At 35.0% G+C, this 22,047-nt stretch overlaps 1 protein-coding gene across 2 annotated transcripts in view; it reads right to left on the bottom strand.

Moving 5' to 3' along the window:
* The window catches only part of lrrc4ca (leucine rich repeat containing 4C, genome duplicate a), a 68,647-nt gene that overhangs the window by 22,453 nt on the left and 24,147 nt on the right, over positions 1-22,047 (bottom strand). The window contains exon 2 of one of the 2 annotated variants that reach the window (XM_026263377.1): positions 5,822-5,921. The exons of the other annotated variant lie outside the window; for it this stretch is intronic. The gene's annotated coding sequence lies outside the window, so the exon portion shown is untranslated. The remainder of the gene's footprint in view (positions 1-5,821; positions 5,922-22,047) is intronic. 2 annotated transcript variants of the gene reach the window in all.

Raw genomic sequence — 22,047 nt, 5'->3', positions numbered from 1 at the left:
TATTATAAATTAAATATTAGGATCTTAGGACTAAATATATTTTATTTATATATTAATCTATATTTGAATGTATTATATAATTTATATATGATGTATGCATATTATTTGTTTATTATATATTATGTTAATATAATATAGTGTTTACTGTTTCACTACTACTATTTTATTGTAGAGATATGTACATACAATATAGTAAGTAATATCTTATATATATATATTGTGGGTAATATTTATTAACTGTATGACCTTCATGATTTGATCTCAGGAGGAAAAAAAAAAAAAATACATATATGCATATTTTAAACTTGGAAGGGGCATTGAGTTCTTAAAGCCACAGTAGCCCATTTTCAAGTGCACAGAACTTTATCTGAAAAGATCAGCTGGAATGGCCCCTTTAACACCAACACTCAACACTTAATTAACACCAACTCTGAATAAAAGACACACATCTGATCCATGTTAATAGAATCAAACAAATAAACAACAGAGTTCTGAAGCACAGTGTGGGTCTGTATCCCACAGTCCACCTTCCCTGCCCACACATCCACAGCCTGCTACCAGCAGCATCAACCATGACCCGACAATCTATAAATATGTTTCCCATCATGCTCCCGAGGCTGGTTTTGACACACTCCACTTTGGGGCCCTTTTATCTTTAAACTGCTGCTGTGAGGAGATCAGAACACCAACAGCGATTGTGAGAGTGCAAATGCAGCAGCTCATTTCTTTTGCACTATGGTCAACTTGTTTGATCACCTCTGTTGTCTTGTTCTTTAGTCCCTGAAGTGTAACTTAGCTTTTATTCGAACCCGTAGGGTCAGAATACATCACCCTCGATAAAAAAACAAACAAAAAAAAAAAAAAAAAAACACAAATGTACATGGCCTTTAAATCAATGGCCTGCGGTCACACTGGAAACTAATGCAGAGAAAACACAGGATAGCTGAAACCAGCAAGGTTGTCTGGTCCATTTGTCTTCTTCGAATAGTAAATCTATCTGTGTCTGAACAGGGTCCCACAACGAGGAAAAATAACGATGACCCTACGGGAGACATAATGAGGCATCATGTAAAGGTAGAGAAGACAGAGCATGAGATTGAGAGAGAACTAAGGCCAACCATAAATCATATCTCAGCTCACAGGATACCTTGACTTCAATTGGAACATGCACATTATTCATCAAATATGCTTTCTTTTTTTTCTTTTCATTTTGTTTATTTTCTCATGCCTTATTTCTACAGATATACTATTTTTAAATTATGTTAATAAACAGTGTTCTTTTGAACAATTTAATCATCAAATAATCCTGAAGAAAAGTATCGGTTTCCACAAAAAATGTTTTCAGCAATGATAATAATAAGAAATGTTGGTCCCACTTTATATTAGGTGGCCTTAACTACTATGTACTTACATACAAAATAAGTACAATGTACTTAATGTGTTCATATTGTATTGTAAAAGACTTTTGCTGCTATTGAGGTGGGATGGGGTTAAGGTTAGGGAGAGGGTTGGAGGTATGGGTAAGTTTAAGGGTGGGTTAAGGTGTAAAGTATGGGTCAACAGTGTAATTATAAATGTAATTACAGAAATTAAATACAGATGTAATTACATGTAGTTTTTTTTTTATATAAGTACAATGTAAAAACATGTATGTACACAATAAGTACATTGTACTAAATTATTAATTAAAATGTAAGTACATAGTAGTTAAGGCCACTTAATATAAAGTGGGTCCGAAATGTTTATTGTAATGGTTGCTTAAGCTTTGCCATCACAGGAATGAACTACATTTTAAAATACATGTAAAAATAAATACATGATAATACATCTTCCACAATATATATATATATATATATATATATATATATATATATATATATATATATATATATATATTTTTTTTTTTTTTTTTTTAAACCCTAGACACAACGTGCACATTTTACTTCATTTGACTTAATCTGACATATTTCTGAGTGAAACTGGATGTTCAATGAGATGTTCATCATCCATGTCTATTGATTGGATCATAAAAAGTGGCCGTTATTTTCCAGAATGGAGACGGTTGTAGGCTGAAATGTAAAAAAATAAAAATAAAAAACTGTGGGCTTGGTGATGTCAGCCAAAAAGAAAAGTCATTTCAGAGGAGGAGCAAGTTGTTACATTTTGATAAAACATTAAATTATGCAATTATTACACCGCTAAGTCTTCCAATATATATTTTTTACTATCCCCAAAATTATAGATAGTTCAAAAACACACACTAGAGCTTGACTGATTAGGAAGAAGTTAAATGTTGGATAATTTTCCGCCATCAATTTAAAAAACTGTTTTATTTTTATTTTTTTGTACTTTGGGCTGTTAATGTACTGATACAGCATGCTGATCATTAAAATATATTAAAAAGGAATCACAGGAAAGCACCCCAGACGTTTTCAATTTGGTCCAATCACATTCACACTGCGAGGATTTGCGATTATAATTAATCTATATTCATATTTATTATATTATGGGTGCAGTAATTGTAATAAATAGAATATCACACATGCTGTCATAACTGGCAATTAGAAGTGCTCTGGATTACTAATCAGTGCAGGCTGTTGTATTATAAAGAGCAATATATATATATATATATATATATATATATATATATATATATATATATATATATATATATATATATATATATATACATACACACATACATACACACACACACACACAAACGATTAATACAACTGTCCTGCATTTTTAAAATAACATTAAAAGCCTATGCAAAACTCAGCGTATACGTAGTTTGTTATGCATAAAGAGTGAAAATACTTCACACTTTTGAATTATTTATTTTCTAATTTCCAAAAATGTTTAAAAAATTTTCTTTCCTGCAACTGACAGTACATAATTTAACTTGTGGTGCAAAAGACAAACATGACAGAATTATCATATATGTAGACTACGTATCATTTTGAAAGAAATTAATACTTTTATTCAGCAAGGATGAAATAAATAGTTCAAAAGTGTACCGGGGAAAGTGCTTTTTCCTGAAAAGCATCTGTACTCATTAGTGTATGCATAAATTATCATCTCAAAATAGCACCAAATAGATGCAACCACTGCTAGATGCCAACTGAAGGTTAACAGCATTAGTGGAAACCAAAGACAAATCTTGTTCTATACTGATATAGTGTCGGCTCCTGGAGTCTTCCTGGAATCACAAATCACAGTCACAAAACTGATTCCAAATCTGCATAAAATGTGGCTTTTTCCAATGACATTTCAACATGTTAATGGCCTTGACAGATGGTGTGTGGATACCCTGATCAATACCATTCCAAACCTCTTAACCTTTAGTAGTGCAAAGCAAGACCTGGAGAAAATGAGGCTATTGATCAGGGCAATAGAGTGGAAAGATGCGTGCGGCATGCTAGCAACAGACTAACTGCTGCATGTGCACTTCCACTAACATACTAACTTGAACTCCCAACCAGTATTAATCGAAGCAAACTCTGTACTGAAATTACAAGTGTGTGTTTTAAAACCAAACCACCTACAGCAAAGAAGTGATCATTTTGACCCAAAAGGGAGGTTAAAGTAATAGTTCACCTATAGTATAATATATAGTACACCAAATTGCTTTGGATTTACTCACTCTCAAGCCATTCAAGATGTAGATGATTTTGTTTCTCCATCACAACAGGTTTAGAGAAATTGAGCTTTACATCACTTGCTCACAAGTGGATTCACTGCAGTGAATGGGTGCCGTCAGAATGAGGCTGATAAACAGCTGACAAAAGCATAACAGTAATCCACAAGTAAACGACTCCACTCCATTCTATCAACTAGTATCATGTGAAGCAAAAAGCTAAATTTGTGTAAGAAATAAACCCATAATTTAGATGCTTTTAACATTGCTTTCAACCAAAATACAACTCCTTTATTAATAATACTGCTTTCTCCAGTGGAAAAAGTAATTTTATCTGTATCAGGAGAGAAATATGCACAGATCAAGTGCTATTTACAAGCAAAAACAGCTCTGAACAAATATGTCTGTGAATTTTAATATAAGAGGACAACAGGAGATGGACTTTTTCACTGGAGGAAACGTTATTATGGATTATGGACCGAAGAGGCCAACATTTTGGATTTGTTTCAAACAAACACGCAGCGTTCCCCTTCGCATGACGTTAACAGATGGACTGGAGTGGTGTGGATTACTTGTGGATTATTCTGATGTTTTTATCAGCTGTTTGGACTCTCATTCTGACGGCACCCATTCACTGCATAGTATCCATTGGTGAGCAAGTGATGTAAAAACACATTTCTCCAAACCTGTTCTGACGAAGACGCAAACTTGGATGGCCTGAATAAAAGTTCAGCAAATTTCCATTCCTATTTCTTTAAAGAGTAACTATCTTTCTGTTTACACTAGCTCTAAGACCTCTCCTTGATCTACTAGCAAAACACCTCTGGATCCAGACTTCCTGCTGCGGTGGGAGCTGATCAGTGCCGTAGTCCGAGAGATTAACGGCTCTTGAGCATGTAAGCTTCTGTAGCCGCACAACTGACACAGAACAACAAACACTCAATCAAGGTGTTGCACAAAGTCAGAAACTTGGCATCTCAGAATAAGAAGGAAGTCTGTGTATGCGCAAAACTGATGCTGCGGCTCGCTTTTCTTAAGAGGATTTGGGATATCAGCTAAAAGCAGCGCTCATACAGGTATCTGTGGAGTTAATGGCTGAGTTAAGACGAGACGTGCTGATGTTGTGCCAAGAAGCAAAATCTACACCCTACAATGTAACACGAGTAATGCCGTTTGGATGAATCAAATGTGTTAAGTGTCAGATAAATGTTTGCACTTGCAAATCTTACATAAATGCAATGCTAGTTAGATGGTAGATCATTGCAAGCGTTTTGGAAGGTGTTGCTCTTACATTAAACCAATTTAGATGCTTTCAGTACTGGAAACTGAGAGGAGAAAGAATGAGGTTGACAATGTGAAGGTATAGTTCAGCCAAAAATGTGAACTATGTCATCGTTTACTCATTCTCATTTCATTTTAAACCTGTATCTTCTTTGGGAAAAAAAGGCAATAAATATCATAAAAGTACCATTTGGCTCATGCACAGTTTTGTTAGAGTTAACTAAAATAATTAAGCTGACAATGAAATATACATATAAGATGAAAAACTTAAAAAGATGATTGCTTATTAATGATAAAAATCCAGTCATCAATTTTCAGTCATCATCGATCTAGATATCAGTAAGACCTGTGTGGATTACTGTTAGGATGGAGTCTTTTCGTTCATTTTTTTGAGCTTGACAGTTCCTAGTCACCATTCTCTTGTAAAACTGCAGTGTGAGACGGAGGAAAGAACATCACACACTTGTGGAATGACATGAGGGTGAATACATGATGACAGAACCTTCATTTCTGGTTGAACTATCACTTTAAGCAAATTTAGGAATCAGCAAGAGACAGTGACATTTATCCGAAGAAGAGTCAGATGAGCTGGGGTTGTGCAATGCACCAGTCAGAGTAGCAGTTAGCATCAGCAAAGCGGGAACAATTACTCATATGCCTTAAACGAACTTGTCAGCTCCTCTACAGCGTGATTGATACCAGTAACTCACACCATCCGGCTTATTTGTGACGCAGATGAAGATAATCATCATCTCTTGTGGTAATGCTGATGAAAATGACAATAATTATGATGAGAGAGGGTGGGGGGATTGCGCTTCTACCATCCACAAAAAAAAAAAAAAAAGGTAAATACTCCCCAAAATTTTGATGACACATCAGAGAGCGCTATAAATCACTCACTTCCCTTCTTTATGCTGTTTCCTCTAGAACGATGGAGGGAAAAAGTGCCAGACGATGAGGGGGTGAACACAGCACGCTTCAGTGGCCATGACTGCACTCCCTGGGAAGAAAAGCAGTCTGTCAGGACCATAATTCAGGATAAAATGCCCTCTTTTCCTCTGATCTAAGACCAGCTAAATCTATTCTTAAAGGAATAGCCCCAGTGATATTGAGTCCTACTGTTAACAATAACTAAATAAATGAAAACAACTTCAATAAAATAGTAATAATAATAATAATAATTAAATCAATAATAATAATAATAATAATAATAATAATAATAATAATAATAATAATAATAATAATAATAATAATAATAACATAATCAGGAAAACTAATAAGCTAAACTAAAACACATTTTCCTGACATGAAAATAAAATTTGGCCACAGGTTCATTTTAGTTTTCGATACACAGTATATCATTAAACAGTGTTGTGTACTCGAGACTCGGACTCGGTCTTGGACTCGGTCTCGAGACCGTATTTTAATGGTCTCGGTCTTGTCATGGACTCGTGTGCATTTTGACTCGGTATTGACTCGGACTCGAACATATTAGGAATTGGATTTATGCCCGAGTCCACTCGAGTCCCAATCAAAATATTTCATGATTATTACTGTATTGATGTTTATTTGAATTGATGTTAAATTGAAATTGATTGACACATCCAATGACTGGTAATTTTCTTTTGACGTGAGACGTTAAGCCAGCGACACACCGGATGTGTGGCGCAAGCATCTCAGCTGCGTGGCGTGTCTGTTTTTAATTCGGCTCCCATGTTAACAGGTTAGATCTTGCAGACTGCCTGCGTGAGACGCGCGGAAAACCCGTGCATGCTAGAAATAGAACCGACGCCTATTTTCACGCGACACGCGTGCATGTTGGAAGCGTTTCCAGGCAAAATATACTAGGAAGATATGTCATTTTGTACACAAATACATATTAATTCATGACATTTTGATATTTGAAAGTCTATAGGTTGGCATAAATTCAGATATAAATGTAATTTAGAAAATAAATTAATAATGATCGATTTTCAAATATTGCACCTGTCAAACATATTCTATTTTGTCCTTTCAGTAGGTGTGTAAAAAAAAAAAAAAAAAAAAAGTTGATATTGTTGTCATGAAGACAAGAGCCTGGTTTTTCGGCGCCCTCCCTCTATGTCTCCTACATCAGCAGCAGTGCTCCAAGCGCCGCGTGCAGGCACGCTTCTGGTGTGTAAAGACAGAAAACGCGAAGCAGCCACCACGCTTCTGGCACGCAGCAGAGACGCCACGCAGCCAGTGTGTCACCGGCCTTAAGTTACCCTCCTGCCATCCGCCTGTAGTGATCCTGCTTTCCAGAAAGCCACATTGCTACATTATTTCTCTCAACTGTGTTATTTTTTACAAAGTAGGACAAAATGGTCACAGAAAAAAAAAAAAAAAAATCGTTTAATTAAATTATATAATGAATACAGACACAGACTGACTGTCTCAACACTAAACATCCCCCCCCCCCCCCCAAAAAAAAAAATGTCTGACAGAATGCATTGAACTTATATGGCATTTCATCCAGCTTTCTTCCCCTGGCACATACACACTTTTGCATGAAATTTTCCTGGACAGTCAGTCGGCTCTTGTGTGTATGCCCTCTGTAACTAAAAAAAAACTTGGACTAGTGTGTATTTTACCCTTAAAACGCACCATCCAGGGAAATTAGCATTAGATTATCCGATGCTGTTACAGAAAGTGATAAAATGGTAACTGTTGTCAGTCCCCGCTTCCTCTGCACCAGTAGATAGTGTTTTTAGTTGGGGTGGATTGATCATGAGACCACATCGTGCTCGGTTGGGTAGCAGGATGGTCTCCTCACTTAATTTTTTGAAAAGTAATTATGCCCATCTTTAATCTTCACAACATCTAAAGTGCACATAATCCAAGCCATTGTAAGGATATTAGCAGTCATTAGTTAAGCTTCAAGGTTAAAAGTTATGTGAAAGCTGTTACAGTTGAACATGTACAGGTATAGTGGTACAGTAATGTTACTTGTACTAGAAGTGTTATGTGGAATTACAATATAGAGTCATACAGTAATGTTATGTGTACTAGAAAGGTTATATGGATGTGTATAGTGGTACAACGGTGTTATGTGAAAATGAGCACTTAATATTGACAAGTTACAATTCAAAATACTAATAAAATTAACTTTACACCACATACTATGTGGCCCTTTTACCCTTTATTGTTTCCACCTAACATTTTACATACTCTTGAAGATTTCTATAGGTCTTGTCTGAGACCCAATCTCTCTGGTCTCGGTCTTGACTCGGACTCGACCCTTTCTGAACTCGGTCTTGACTCGGACTCGACCCTTTCTGAACTCGGTCTTGACTCGGACTCGACCCTCTCTGGACTCGATCTGGACTCGGACTCGAATGAGCTGGTCTCGACTACAACACTGTCATTAAACCTTCACAAACTTCCTGCATTAAACAAAAAAAATGGGAAACAGGAAGACTGTTAAAAGGACATACACAGACAATCATCTGAAACTAGAAAAAAAAAAAAAAAACACACACACCAACAAACAATCACTTAATAACAATATGTTTTTATTAAGTTGTTGTGTGTTGGTGTGTGTTTTATTTTAATTTTCTGGTTTCAGAAAGAAAGAAAGAAAGAATGAATGAATGAATCAATCAAAATTAAATGAAAACTAGTATGAAATGAAAAAGTAGAGTAGTAATGAATGAAGGAATGAATGAATTAAATCTGAACTGAAAATAAAATATAAATAGACACTAAATAAAATATATATACAGGGTGCGATTTGTGGAAAAAAAAACAGAGGGGGGAGGGGGTGTTTTGAAACCTTTTAAGTCATAAAAATAAATCATGAGAACATGAACTTCACTGCATTTGCAGGAATTGTAAAATCTTTAACGCGATATTTTTACTCTAATAGCTTATCTTTCCCCACACATATGAACTGTGATCATGCACAATGAAAAAACACACAATAATTAAATCAGTGAAATGATAGAAAAGACAGATGCATTATCTGTGTTAGTCAGTTTGCCTCATTTTTGCGAACTGGATGCGCCCGCGCTATGCTAAATGCCTCATTCGCGCCGCAGGACCTCTACATTGACTTGACGTTGAAATCACTCGCGGCAGACACTCAAGAGTGAGTGAGTAATCAAAAAACATTTGCTTTAGCCTCAATTGAGTGAAACACCGTATGTATAACTTCGGCCATTCTCTGTTTGTCATCATAAAAACAGATAATCAGATTGTGATGTTTATTCAGTAATTAAATTAACATATTACGCTTCAGTAATATGCTGAATATGCTGCCTTCCTTTGTTTCGACACACAGCTCCACTGCAGTGTTGCCAACTTCTTTCAGTGGAAAGTAGCTAAACCCCGCCTGAAAAGTCGCTAAATGTCGCTAGATGATGTCATGCGCTAATTAGCATATTTATGACATAAATGCGTCGTATTGTATTGCCTCCCTCACATACTGCATTTTAATTCAGCCAAATTCTCAATAAAACTGTTTTTATTACTATATTTTAATGTTTCTGTTGTCAGACAACGGAATGAATATTATAATGACTGAAACGCAATCCATTAAGACTACATAAATAGGTCTCAAACATTAATCTGCACTAAAATGCTATTCACGACATTGTCTAATGAAATCAAATACACATACGATAAAGTCAGTGGTTGTACTGTGACTAATGTCGGCTATACTTGCTTGTAAAATAGAGTTAGAAGCAACAGAATATTTTCTTTTTTTAACTGAAAGTGCTGCTCCTCTCTGCGCTCGCTGAACACAGCAGATGCAAAGAGAGAGGCTCGCACTGGGAAAGAGAGACCTCGCAACTCCACTGCCCAGCGGACCGACTTCAACCGTCTCCCAACTGTTGATAGGCTATTGCTCGTGAGGTGTAACCAATCAGATAGCGCTGTGGGCGGGACATTGAGCAAGTCTGCAGAGTGGTGAATACAGAGAGGCTACGCGCCAGCCAAAGTAGCGCATTTTATAATAAAATTGACTGTAATCAAACTACGGATCCGTGATAAGTTTTGTGATCCATCTCGTCACTAGTGTAGTAGCACTGATCACTTTGAGGGGATAAAAATATTTAAGCAGAGACAGGGATACATTGACCAGAAAGGGGCAAATCGCACCCTGGATATATATATATATATATATATATATATATATATATATATATATATATATATATATATATATATATAATTAATAATATAATAATTATTTTTTTAATCCATAATTTTACTCAAATGTACTATTTATGTTTACTTTAACAATGACTATAGGCAAACTGTCACTTCTGTTGTGCCTCAGCAGTCAGGACCACTTTTCTACGGAAGATTTCAGAGTCAGTCAAGCTAAGCTTCCAGCATTCTCCCACAGCGAGAGCTTCCACACCGTCCAATCACAAAGCCATCAGAGCAGTAAAGCTTCATGACAACACTGATACCATGACAACGCAAACCATCCCCTCCTCCTGTAAACATAGTCCAAGTCCACTATCATCTGTGCATGAGTTCACAAACAAGCCGCGGGACGCACTTTGGGCGATAAAAGAGCAGCAGCAACTCTGAGATGCTTCCTGATTGAGACAAAACGAGAGGGTCAGTCTATTCAAGTTAAATTTGCTGGGTCCTTCTGCATTTGCCGGGGAGTTAATCTGATATATGGCCATAGGCTGAATCTATTTGCGTAAGAGCCTCTGCCCTTGGCTCATAGATCAGTCAAGCAGCCCTCGCTTGCTCTGTACCTTCTGTAATGGATGACTGCAGAAAGAAGCAATGCAGGTGCACCTTAAGAAACCTTAAACTGGGGAACAAGCCATGGCAGGCAAGTTAGGCCATCAGGCAGGTCATAAATATTTGCTCAGGTCATTCTTCTTCCAGAATCAAAGAACACCTCCAGCCAGTTGAGGAGTAATGGGATACATGAAACAGTAAAATATGAAATGTGTGGAAGTGTGTTCTTAAAGGAACAGCTCACACACAAAACAATTACAACTGTTACTACTTACTGGTCCTTATGTAGTTCTAAACCAGACTATTATTATTTATTATTATTTTTTTTTGGGAGTGAAATAGAGAAATAAACTGTAAGCATCATTACTGAACACAATAAAATGTAAATCTTATTTGTGAGAATAATATTTTTTGTACACCTCCAATCAATAATGTAATTTTTGCACTAAATTATGCAAAAAGTGTGAATATTTCATACTTTATTATTATTATTATTATTATTATTATTATTATTATTATTATTATTATTATTAACTGGATTGCATGCATTTAGGATAACTATTCTATATAATATACAATTATCCTTCTGTGGAGCAAAATAAAATAAAATAAAATATTTTAACTAAATATTTAAAAAGTAAACGGTAAACAGATGATTATAAAGGATAAAAAAAATAAAAATAAAAACTTTTGTGATCACCAAGAAGAATATGAGCATCATGAAACTAATTTAAGGATACAAAAAAAAAAAAAAAAAAAAGATAAAAGAAAAATAAAAATAAAAATATTTTCATTAAATAATTTTTTTTTAGTCATAATATATATATATATATATATATATATATATATATATAATTTTTTTAATAATTTCCTTAAATTATAAAATAAAATAAAAATAAATTTCCTTTAATAATTTATTTGATTAAAAATAAAGTGATATTATGAAATAGTATTCAAATTTTAATTTATTTAAATTTATTCCTGTGATGCTAGATCATTACCCCAGTCTTCAGTGTCACATGATCCTTCCAATATAATTTTAATATGTTGATTGATTTGCCTATATCTAATACATTTGAACCTTTTTCGAAGTTACTTGATAGATTTTTTTTTTTTTTGTGATTCTTTGATAAAAATAAAAAAATAAAAAAAATAAATATAGAAAAGAACAGCATTTATTTGACAGAGAAGCATTTATTTATTTAATTTAATTAATTTATTTATTTTTACATCAAAAGTGCCATTTTGAGATCAATTTAAATAAAAAAAATATGAATTTCTTAAAAAAAAAAAAAAAAAAAAAAAAGTTCTGACCCCAAACTTTTGAATATTTGGTCAAATAGTTCATACAGTATATTTCCTTTCCGCCACTGAAAATAGTTCTAAACGAAACCAAAGAATCAAGTTTTATATGTCTTCAACAGCGTTACAAATGACATAGTACAGCCTGCACTGGAATACATTACAAAACCAGCCTTCCAAATCCTGACCTCCAGCACATCTGAGAAAGAAAGATGTGTTATGTGCGAGTGACTCTAGATGAGAGCGAGATGGAGAGTGATAGTGGTGTTCAGGGAAGAAAGGTGGCGGACACTGGGTGAAAGAGAGCGGCTGCTTTCAGTGCGAGAGGAGGCCTGTCTGAAGAGGTTATTTATTTTTCATCTAGAAATGGAAAGTGAAGAGTGATGTGGAGAGAGCCTCGCTGGAATTACACCGGAGACTGTGAAGGCGCCGGAGTCTCCTGGGATTATTCGCTCCTGCTCTCGGCCGTCTTGATCTCGAAGAGGGAACTGTTGCTCGGTGTCTCTCATCCTAAATAGTTGCGCTTTCTCAGAGCCTCCTCAATAGGTGTCCTCCTTCTCATTTCAAACTCAATTATAGCAGCAGGTGAAAGCCCTGGTGCTCTATAATCAATCCACAGTCCCATCAGGCCTCAGGAACATGCGCTCCGTGGGACGGCTCATTAAGGGCCCACTAGTACACTTTGCCTTATTATGGAAAAACCTAGTTCTTGTTGCATCCCAGGCGGCTCGGTCTCACAGAGCAAAATCTAGTACTTCCCTGGTTAGTTGCAATAGTTACTCCTAGTTCTGTTAGCAAACAACATATTTAGTCAAATAAAAGCGTTTTTAATTATTATAATTTTTATTCCATATATAAGGACTTTTATGGCTCAAAAGTTGACTAAAATCTTTTTCAGTATTTATCTTTTTTTTTTTTTTTTGGCTTTCAGGAATAGACTTTTATAACTTTTTGTTTCAATCTCAAAATATGATACTGATGATACCCTTTCTGAAATGATCAGAATTATGATATTTAATTGAATTAAATTATAATCATCTGAATAAATAGCGAAATGTAATGTACAAACCAATTAAATATATATACATAAAAAAAATCAAAATTAACATGATTGTCCCTCAGTTGTAAAATAATACATAATAACAATAATTATCATGATATATATATATATATATATATATATATATATATATATATATATATATATATATATATATATATATATAGATGATAATGAGAAATGTTTCTTGAACCACAAATCAAAAATATTAGAACAATTTCTGAAGGATCATGTGACACTGAAGACTGGAGTAAAAATGCTGAAAATTCAGCTTTGCATCACAGAAATAAATTATATTTTTAAATATTACTAGAAATTAAATATTACTACAAATCAAAAATATTAGAACAATTTCTGAAGGATCATGTGACACTGAAGACTGGAGTAAAAATGCTGAAAATTCAGCTTTGCATCACAGAAATAAATTATATTTTTAAATATTACTAGAAATTAAATATTACTACAAATCAAAAATATTAGAACAATTTCTGAAGGATCATGTGACACTGAAGACTGGAGTAAAAATGCTGAAAATTCAGCTTTGCATCACAGAAATAAATTATATTTTTAAATAATACTAGAAAACAGTTATTGTAAATTGTAATAATATTTTTGCATCAATAGTGTATAAAAACTTGTGAAACTAGTGAAAAAACAAGGAACTGTAGACAGACTCGATAAAAGTGTTAAAAGTTTTTTTTTTGTTTGTTTGTTTTTGGAGTTTGCGTAAGTCCACAGGACCAAAAATGCCAGAGTTGAAGAAACTCCCCAAAACAAATGGAAAGTCCATTGAGCTTAACTAGTTTGGTGTCTTCTTTACTCGCCGCCACTTTTAATGAGCAAAAATGTCCAATTCTTTCACAGCAAAGATCTCATCGGGGAGGTTCTGGAGAGTGGCGGAAAAAGTAATATGCTAAAAATAATCGCCGCTGCTCTACCCAGCATGGAGGAACTTTCCCTGTAGTAATCAAACAAGTTCTGAGCTTAAGTTTACTGAGGGAGAATAATTAAGGTGACACCGGTGCTGCTTTGGTGCATCCTCTAGCAAACTCTCACCTGATGCTGGCGTTGGGTCCTTTGCTTTCTGACGCATCAACACTCAGGTCCCCGTGCACGTAGCCGCCGGAGCCAAGGGGACTCGGATATGTAACATGGCCTCATTTTGCTCGTTCGGCAGAGGCTGTGTGGTGCTACACCGTGAGGAGCACAGAGCAGGCGGCCTTGATTATTTCCTCAAATAGAAACACATCTACTGGCCGCTAATCGTCTCGGCAGAGCCAGAGCCAGAGCCGGTGCAGGCATTCAGCCCGGAACAATGGAGGTGGGCAAAATCTCATTTCCTCACCGTTGTTACTCCCTCTTTTTCTTCCCCTCATGCTCCTTTTCAAGGAGTTTTCTGGGTTCAGTATAAGTTAAGCGCAGTCGACAACACTTGAGGTTGTGTGATACCCCAAAATAATAAATAAATAGATAAATGAATGAATGAATGAATGAAATCTGGGTGACATTATACTTACAATGGAAATCTAAGGGACTGATTCCTAAATAAATATCATATTAAATGTGAAGTACTATTCTTTTAATATTATTGTATTTATTAATATTTTAAGTTATCTTTTATTTTTATATGTTCAGTTTTAATTTTAATTTGAGTTTGTTTTAGTTAATGTATTCACTTTTTTATTTAGTTTTTTATATTTCTATTTAGCTTTAATTTCTTTTAGTTCAGTTTTAGTAATTTGAACCATGTATTTAAATTTAAACGTATTTTAATTCAGTTACTATAATAGTATTATTTATTATTTTAATTCCGTTAGTAAAGACATAGTTTCTAGTTTACATTTTTAAAGATTTTTTGTTTAATATTCATATTTAATAAACATTTATTTCAATTAATGGAAATTAATTTAAATATCTTTAGTTAACAATAATAACACTCTTTTGCAAATGGTAAAATAATCATTATCTAACATTGAATAATCTATTCAGTTCCATAGCCATAAGATGCAAACAATATGCATGGTAACATGATTTTAGTGTGTGTGTGTGTTTTCAAAATGAATAACTTCATTACCATGATGACATAGTGCCATAATCCTAAAACAAACAAACAACTTTACAGTTCAAATGATACATATGTTTTGAAAGAATAATATAAATGCATTTATAAAAACAGACCCCATTCATTTTTTATTAATGGTATATATATATATATATATATATATATATATATATATATATATATATATATATATATATATATATATATATATATATATAAATATATTTTGTTTTGTTTGTTTGTTTTTTTGTAAACAAAAGAAGGGACTTGCCAAAAATGCGTGTGGTAATGAATATTATGACACAAATGCTGTTGATTGAACTTAATTAGCATTGAAGTCAGAATATTACTTCAATCATCTCTCCACCTGCCGCCACCATCCTCCGTCCAGTCGGCGGAGGAGGGGAACTGCTGAAGAAGCAGTCCATGGCAATTAGGCCTTAGTGCACTTTATTTTGGTCCTCTCTGCCAAATTAGGTTATATAATAAATGAGAAAGAAAGGGCGAGAGAGAGAAACAGAAAAACGCCCGATAGAGAACAGATGAAGTCTAAATTTAAACCCCACTCAACATGAGTCACTGCCCCCAATGCTCCGGGCTAGCCGGGGTCTCGCTGCTGTAGTCTTGAATAGTGGCAGTGAATACTCTGGCCGACACTCACCATAAGTCACATGATACACCAATCTCAGCTCAAAGCACCTCTAAGAAAGGATGGGAATTCAGAATCGGGAACAGCAGGAGTTCATGAATCCTGTAGGTTTTTTTTTTTTTTTTTTTCTGCCAGACGATGCACTAATGTATCTCAGCTCACACTACACTTCTGAAAAGGTGCAGAAAAGCCTTAACTAATTAACTGCAGGATTAACCAAAACCTTCAAAGGTGTGAGCTATAGGCCACAAGCGCAGAAAAGATTGTGATACAAGCAAGAAAGGTGTGACTATATAAAGAAACCTGCAAGAAGACATACGGTGTAAAATACCACGCTTAACACTTGACTTCACTGAATGTGTTTTATATGGACAAGATGATCAGTTCAACTGGAGACAACTGGAGTCTGGCCTGATCAGTCAATCAATCAATCTTTCAATCTTTCAATCAATCAATCAATCAATCAATATTTCAATCTTTCAATCAATCAATCAATCAATCAATCTTTCAATCTTTCAATCTTTCAATCTTTCAATCTTTCAATCAATCAATCAATCTTTCAATCAATCAATCAATCAATCAATCAATCTTTCAATCTTTCAATCTTTCAATCAATCAATCAATATTTCAATCTTTCAATCAATCAATCAATCTTTCAATCTTTCAATCTTTCAATCAATCAATCAATCTTTCAATCAATCAATCAATCTTTCAATCAATCAATCAATCAATCAATGAATCAATCAATCTATCAATCAATCTTTCAATCAGTCAATCAGTCAATCTTTCAATCAATCAATCAATCAATTTATTGTAGCCACATTTATTGCCCTTAATTTTAAACTGATTTTCTGATTAATATTTACTGATTAAAAAATACTAAATATTTTATTTCCATGATTATTTGTGGATTTCACTGGAAATATAATTTTACAATTGACAGTAATGTGTGGCAAATAAATAAATATTTATAAAAATGTAACACATTTTTAGACCAGTTATTATTATTTTGATGATTATTTACAAACATAAACTGTAATTAAATTTTACCATTGACAGTAAGGTAAGTACAGTCAGTTCGTAACTAAGCAAGCACGAAAAAAAGAATTATATATATATATATATATATATATATATATATATATATATATATATATATATATATATATATATATATTATAAATAATTTTATATCATAAATAAATTATTCATTTCCTGCTTATGTATTTAAAATCAAACAACCTTAATATTGCAGACCACTAAGCAAACAAATAAATAAATAAATACATACATACATACATACATGCATACATACAACTAAAATGAAATAAACATACAAAATTAAATAAAATAGAATAAAATAAAATAAACCAACATGAAATTCATGGCTTTGAACAACTTCTGTTGGCCTATTGGACCATTAAATGATTTTTGACATATTATGAAAACACTTGCTTTAAGGAGGTCTTATGAACTACCATTGAGTTCTACCTTAAGAACAAATGATGCATCCAAATTGAGTACAGACTTAATTACAAACTAGCTAGCAGCTAAGCCCCTGAACACATCAAAAATTCATTCTTAGTGTTAGAGGCTTGTTCAAGTCCCAACACTATGTTTGAGCAATACAAGAAGTGATGGTTGCCTTCGCAAACAAAACTAATAAATATTGCAACGTCAAAGTCCTGGTGGTTGATTTTAATTAAATGAGAATGTTAAGTGAAATGACACCTAAGAATCTGGTTCACGCAGGTTAATAGCTAAATGTGCAAATGCACAAAAATAGGATTCAGCTCTCTCTTTCAAAACAGACACCCTGGCCATTGTATCACCTGTGTGGTCAGCAACTCAGCAGAACCAATCTCCAATTGGATTTTAATAGATTTTGTGTCCTTTTCCCAGCACTGCAGCATTTTCAATCTCTCTCGTATTTCCCTTCTACCCCTCTATCTCCATCTCGCACAGGTTTGGACTCTCTTTACGACGCTTTAGACATTTTATATAAGACAATAACAGTCACCCCAACACACTTTACCCTAGAAAGCACTGCTTTTACATAACTGGTTTAATAATGGAGCAGACACTCTTGTGCTTTGCCTCTCCAATCACCCTGTCAGTCCTGCGTGTGACATCGAAACAATAATAAGCAGGTTTGCGGGGTTATTTTTAGAAATCGGGGGAAGTGGGAGAGGAGATAAAAACGCAAATGAGTCAGAGATGCACGCTGCCTCTCCACATGGCTGTATTCAAGAATGGCATGGCCTAAATCCCCGTTAGTCTTATCGAAAGTTTGCATTCAAATCTCTCACAGGCTAATGAAATGGAAAGGCAGATCTAATGGAGTGTTCTGATCTTCACGCGCAAATGAAGCATCTAAAACAGAATATCACTCTTTACATTTTGCTCTTGAAAGCATCAGAAAAGCTAATCTGAGTACTTTTTGTCAGCTAATTAGACAGCATTGCAATTCAGGCCAAGAAAACCTCACATGTGCGGACGAATAAAATAGCAAGACGAGTTGTACATGCTTGGAATCTAGAGTCTCTATCCTGGTCAACAGCCTGAAGCCTTAACAGAAACATACACTACATAAGAAAGCCACCTGAAACCTGTTCTTCTTTATTTTTGGTGTATTGCATGTTCAGATATTCAGAAAAAAAAAAAAAAAAAAAATATATATATATATATATATATATATATATATATATATATATATATATATATATATATATATATATATATATATATATATATATATATATATATATATATATATATATATATATATTCTGGGGACCATCAAATGTTATTGGAAATCAACAAAAATGCTGGCAGGGATAGGGTTTATATAAATAAACATTTATTAATATTAAAATACTTTTGTCATGACAACTCTCAGGGATTCCAGTATGGAAGGGTACATAGCTTGCTTCTACCAAGACATCCACAGACATGATTCTGTGAGCATGCAGGAAATAATACTGCTGCACATATAACGCATGAAATAACCCTGTATACAGGTGGAGCTGGGGAAGGAGGGGGGTTTTTGAAGCGTGCTGCAACTGCTACAACAAGCACGAGCTAAGTATATGAATGTTGAGCAGCAAGTTAATTGGTTGCTGATACAAAAAGAAACAACCAGCTGCGCCCTGTGAATATGAAACTAAGTAAGAACCTATCGACCTGTACCATTATGACTTAACTTTGGGTTTATTCATTTTAACTGATTGTAATTCATTAATATGAATGCATTTTATACATTTAATTTTTAAAGCAGGCTGGGTTGCCATCTGATTACCAAAGGGAAATCTGAGATTCAAGTAAAACCACTTGAGATCCTCTGAACTGTACATACAGTATACAACACGGGAGTTTTGTAGACTTCTGGGATACCTGTGCTAGCCTTTGAAATGAATATAATAAGCGAGGGGAAAACCAGACTGTGCATTCGTGTTATTTTCAAGGTGGCACTGCCGCTCACCAACTGTTTTTAATGTGATGCCACCATGTACTATTTCTGGCCTGAGAGGGTGCACTGATCCATGACTCCTCTCCTCCATCAAGCAGCCTGTTTGGAAACTAAAAGTGCAGCGCATCCATTTCACAAATAAAACCTCAGTGTCTACCTTCCCAAACATCGCTACCCAGCTTCCGTGCTTATTTTACTGTCTTATAAGCGTTCGTTTGCTGGTGTCTCCATCTTTTGATGTTGCGGTCCTCAGAGACAAACGCCACCTTTTCCTCGACACAAGAGACGCCTGCAGGAGCTGCGGCCAGCGAGAGAGACATCCATCATTGCCGGGCCAATTCCCAATATGCACACGTATAAATTACAGTATACATGCTGCCTCCCTGCTTGGCCCGCAGCTCTGCGGGAGGCATGAGGACAGAGGAGAGAGAGATAGAGAGTGCTTATCTTAATGAAAATGGTGGAACACTGCCCTGATAATAGCTGCACCGAGTGGCCTGAGAAAGGCAGAGGGAAGAGGAAGGGGACGGGATGATTGCACAGGAGGCTCTTGGTCATCCTGTCAATGGTTTTGTGGTGGGGGTGTTATGAGTCAAATCTTTTGAATGAATCAGCATAAGGAGTTAATGATTCAGACTGAATCAGTCAAGTCAATAACTCCAGGGCTGGTTTGCACTCTGGTTTAGTGGGAGTTTTGGGAGAGTTAAAGAATAATAAATATAATATAAGTAATATATTCTACATCTATTTTTATGGCTTGCAAACTTAAATATAAAAAAAAAACAGAATTTGCAACAGTTTTCCAGCTAACACATGTGATGTTTTGTCATTATTTACTTACCCTAATGTTGTTCGAAACCGTAAGACCATTCAACTTTTGACCCTCCCATAGACAACAAGGGTCCTTACACAATCAAGGTCCAGAAACATAACAAGAAAATTGGTAAAATAGTAAAACGTAATTGTATGAAGCTACGAGTATAAACATTTTTAGCGAAAAAACAACAGTTCTCCTCCTCCTCATCCCATCTGCATTGTGAGACGCCATTACGGAGACAGTATCACGGCACGCATGCATTTTAGCGTTGTTGGTGTTCCGAAGATGAACAAATGTATTACGGGTTTGGAACGACATGACGTAATTACTGACAGAATTTTCATTTTGGGGTGAACTATCCCTAGTTCTATTAGTGCTATTAGTTCTATTAATAAAAGAATCCTGAAAAAAATCATCAAGGTTGCACAAACATAAAACTTATAATTTTCAACACTGATAATAATAAGAAATTTGAGCACAAAATCAGCATATTAGAATAATTTCTGAAGAATCATGTGACACTGAAGACTGGAGTGATGATGCTAAAAATTCAGCTTTGCATCACAGGAATAAATTAAATTTTAAATTATATCCATCCAATCAGACATGTATACATTCATTCAAATATTATTTCACAACATTACTGTTTTATTGTATTTTTCAACAAATAAATGCAGCCACAAAACTGTATAATAAAATGTATTTAAAAATCTCAATATTTGTAGAACATGATTAAAGACAAACAAATAAATAAATACAGTACATACTAGGGTTGGGTGGAGTCTTCACATTTGGCATCGGACGATCGCAATGAAACATCACAATGGACGATGACATCGGCAGGGGGCATATTGGGGGGATTGGGGGAGGTGTGCCCGAAGCGTGAATACTTATAAGGGAAAACAACTAACGATTCCTAACACCATGTCTACACCGGATGTGAGCGGCGCGACATGACAAAATACTAGCACTGTATTTTAATAGAGATTCTATTGTCTATCGGCCCAACCCTAGTACAGACATAGATCAATATTGCTGAGCATCAAATTTTTATAGCCAAATAGCAGGAATGTTAAATAATAATGGGGAAATTATCACTAAATAATTATTTCAAAATCTCTGTCTATTTGTCATGCATATTTTCGCTTCAGAAGTCAATATGTGGACTTCTTGGACCATTATACTCTTAAGGCGTTTTTGGATCCTTTTTGAAGGTTCACGGATCCAGTTTTCCACTAATGTAAAGAGCAGCCAGCAAGGTCTTCAAAATATCTCTGTCAATGCTCTATGGAAGAAAGTAAGTTTAGTAAGACAAGACGAAGAGGAAATAATTTTTAGGTGAAGCAATTTTTACAATCCCTACTATTTTGATTCCAACATTTTTTTTGTCGTCTCTTCCATAAAGGAAAACACTGCAGAAAGCAGGGTTAAAAAGACAGCGCACAGCTGCGAGTATTGGAGATTCTTCGTTGTTGGGCTGGAGTCCTAGAGGACTGATTAGCCCAAAAGATCTTTATATAGACAGCGAAGGAGGGCGGTGAAGGGAAAGTGAGAGAGAGAGAGATGGAGGGGGCAGGGAGGGGTCTTCATTTCAGTCCACAGAGACACTTTACCTCACCGCATCCGAGGAGCGAGCAAGCATTTAGCAATCTGTCTCGTAATTAATCATGCGCCCTAATCAGTCATGGCTGCCGGATCTGCGTGTGATAGATTTTCCACCCTAGTCCCTCGTCAATGTCTCTGGAAGAAAAGAAAAAATGCTCGGAAACTTGCTGCCATCTTCGCTCAATCACCCTCTTCTTTTCCATGTTATTATGTCTAACAGTTGGGAATCTGATCCTGGATGCTATCTTTGCGACGCTGGTCTAATCCGATTAAAAGCAGCTAGATTAAAAGCTGCGATATGTTTGCCGTTGTTTTAAAAAGCCTGTGGTTTTGCGGTGTAACAATGTATTACGTATCCATATGGGGGAGACAGATGAGTTGAACGAAACCTATGTTACACATGTACCTATGTATGAGGAACAGGTCGATATTTAA

The sequence above is a fragment of the Carassius auratus genome, unplaced genomic scaffold, assembly GCF_003368295.1.
Source record: "Carassius auratus strain Wakin unplaced genomic scaffold, ASM336829v1 scaf_tig00216540, whole genome shotgun sequence".
Lineage (NCBI taxonomy): Eukaryota > Metazoa > Chordata > Actinopteri > Cypriniformes > Cyprinidae > Carassius > Carassius auratus.
This window is presented reverse-complemented; position numbering and strand designations above follow the sequence as displayed.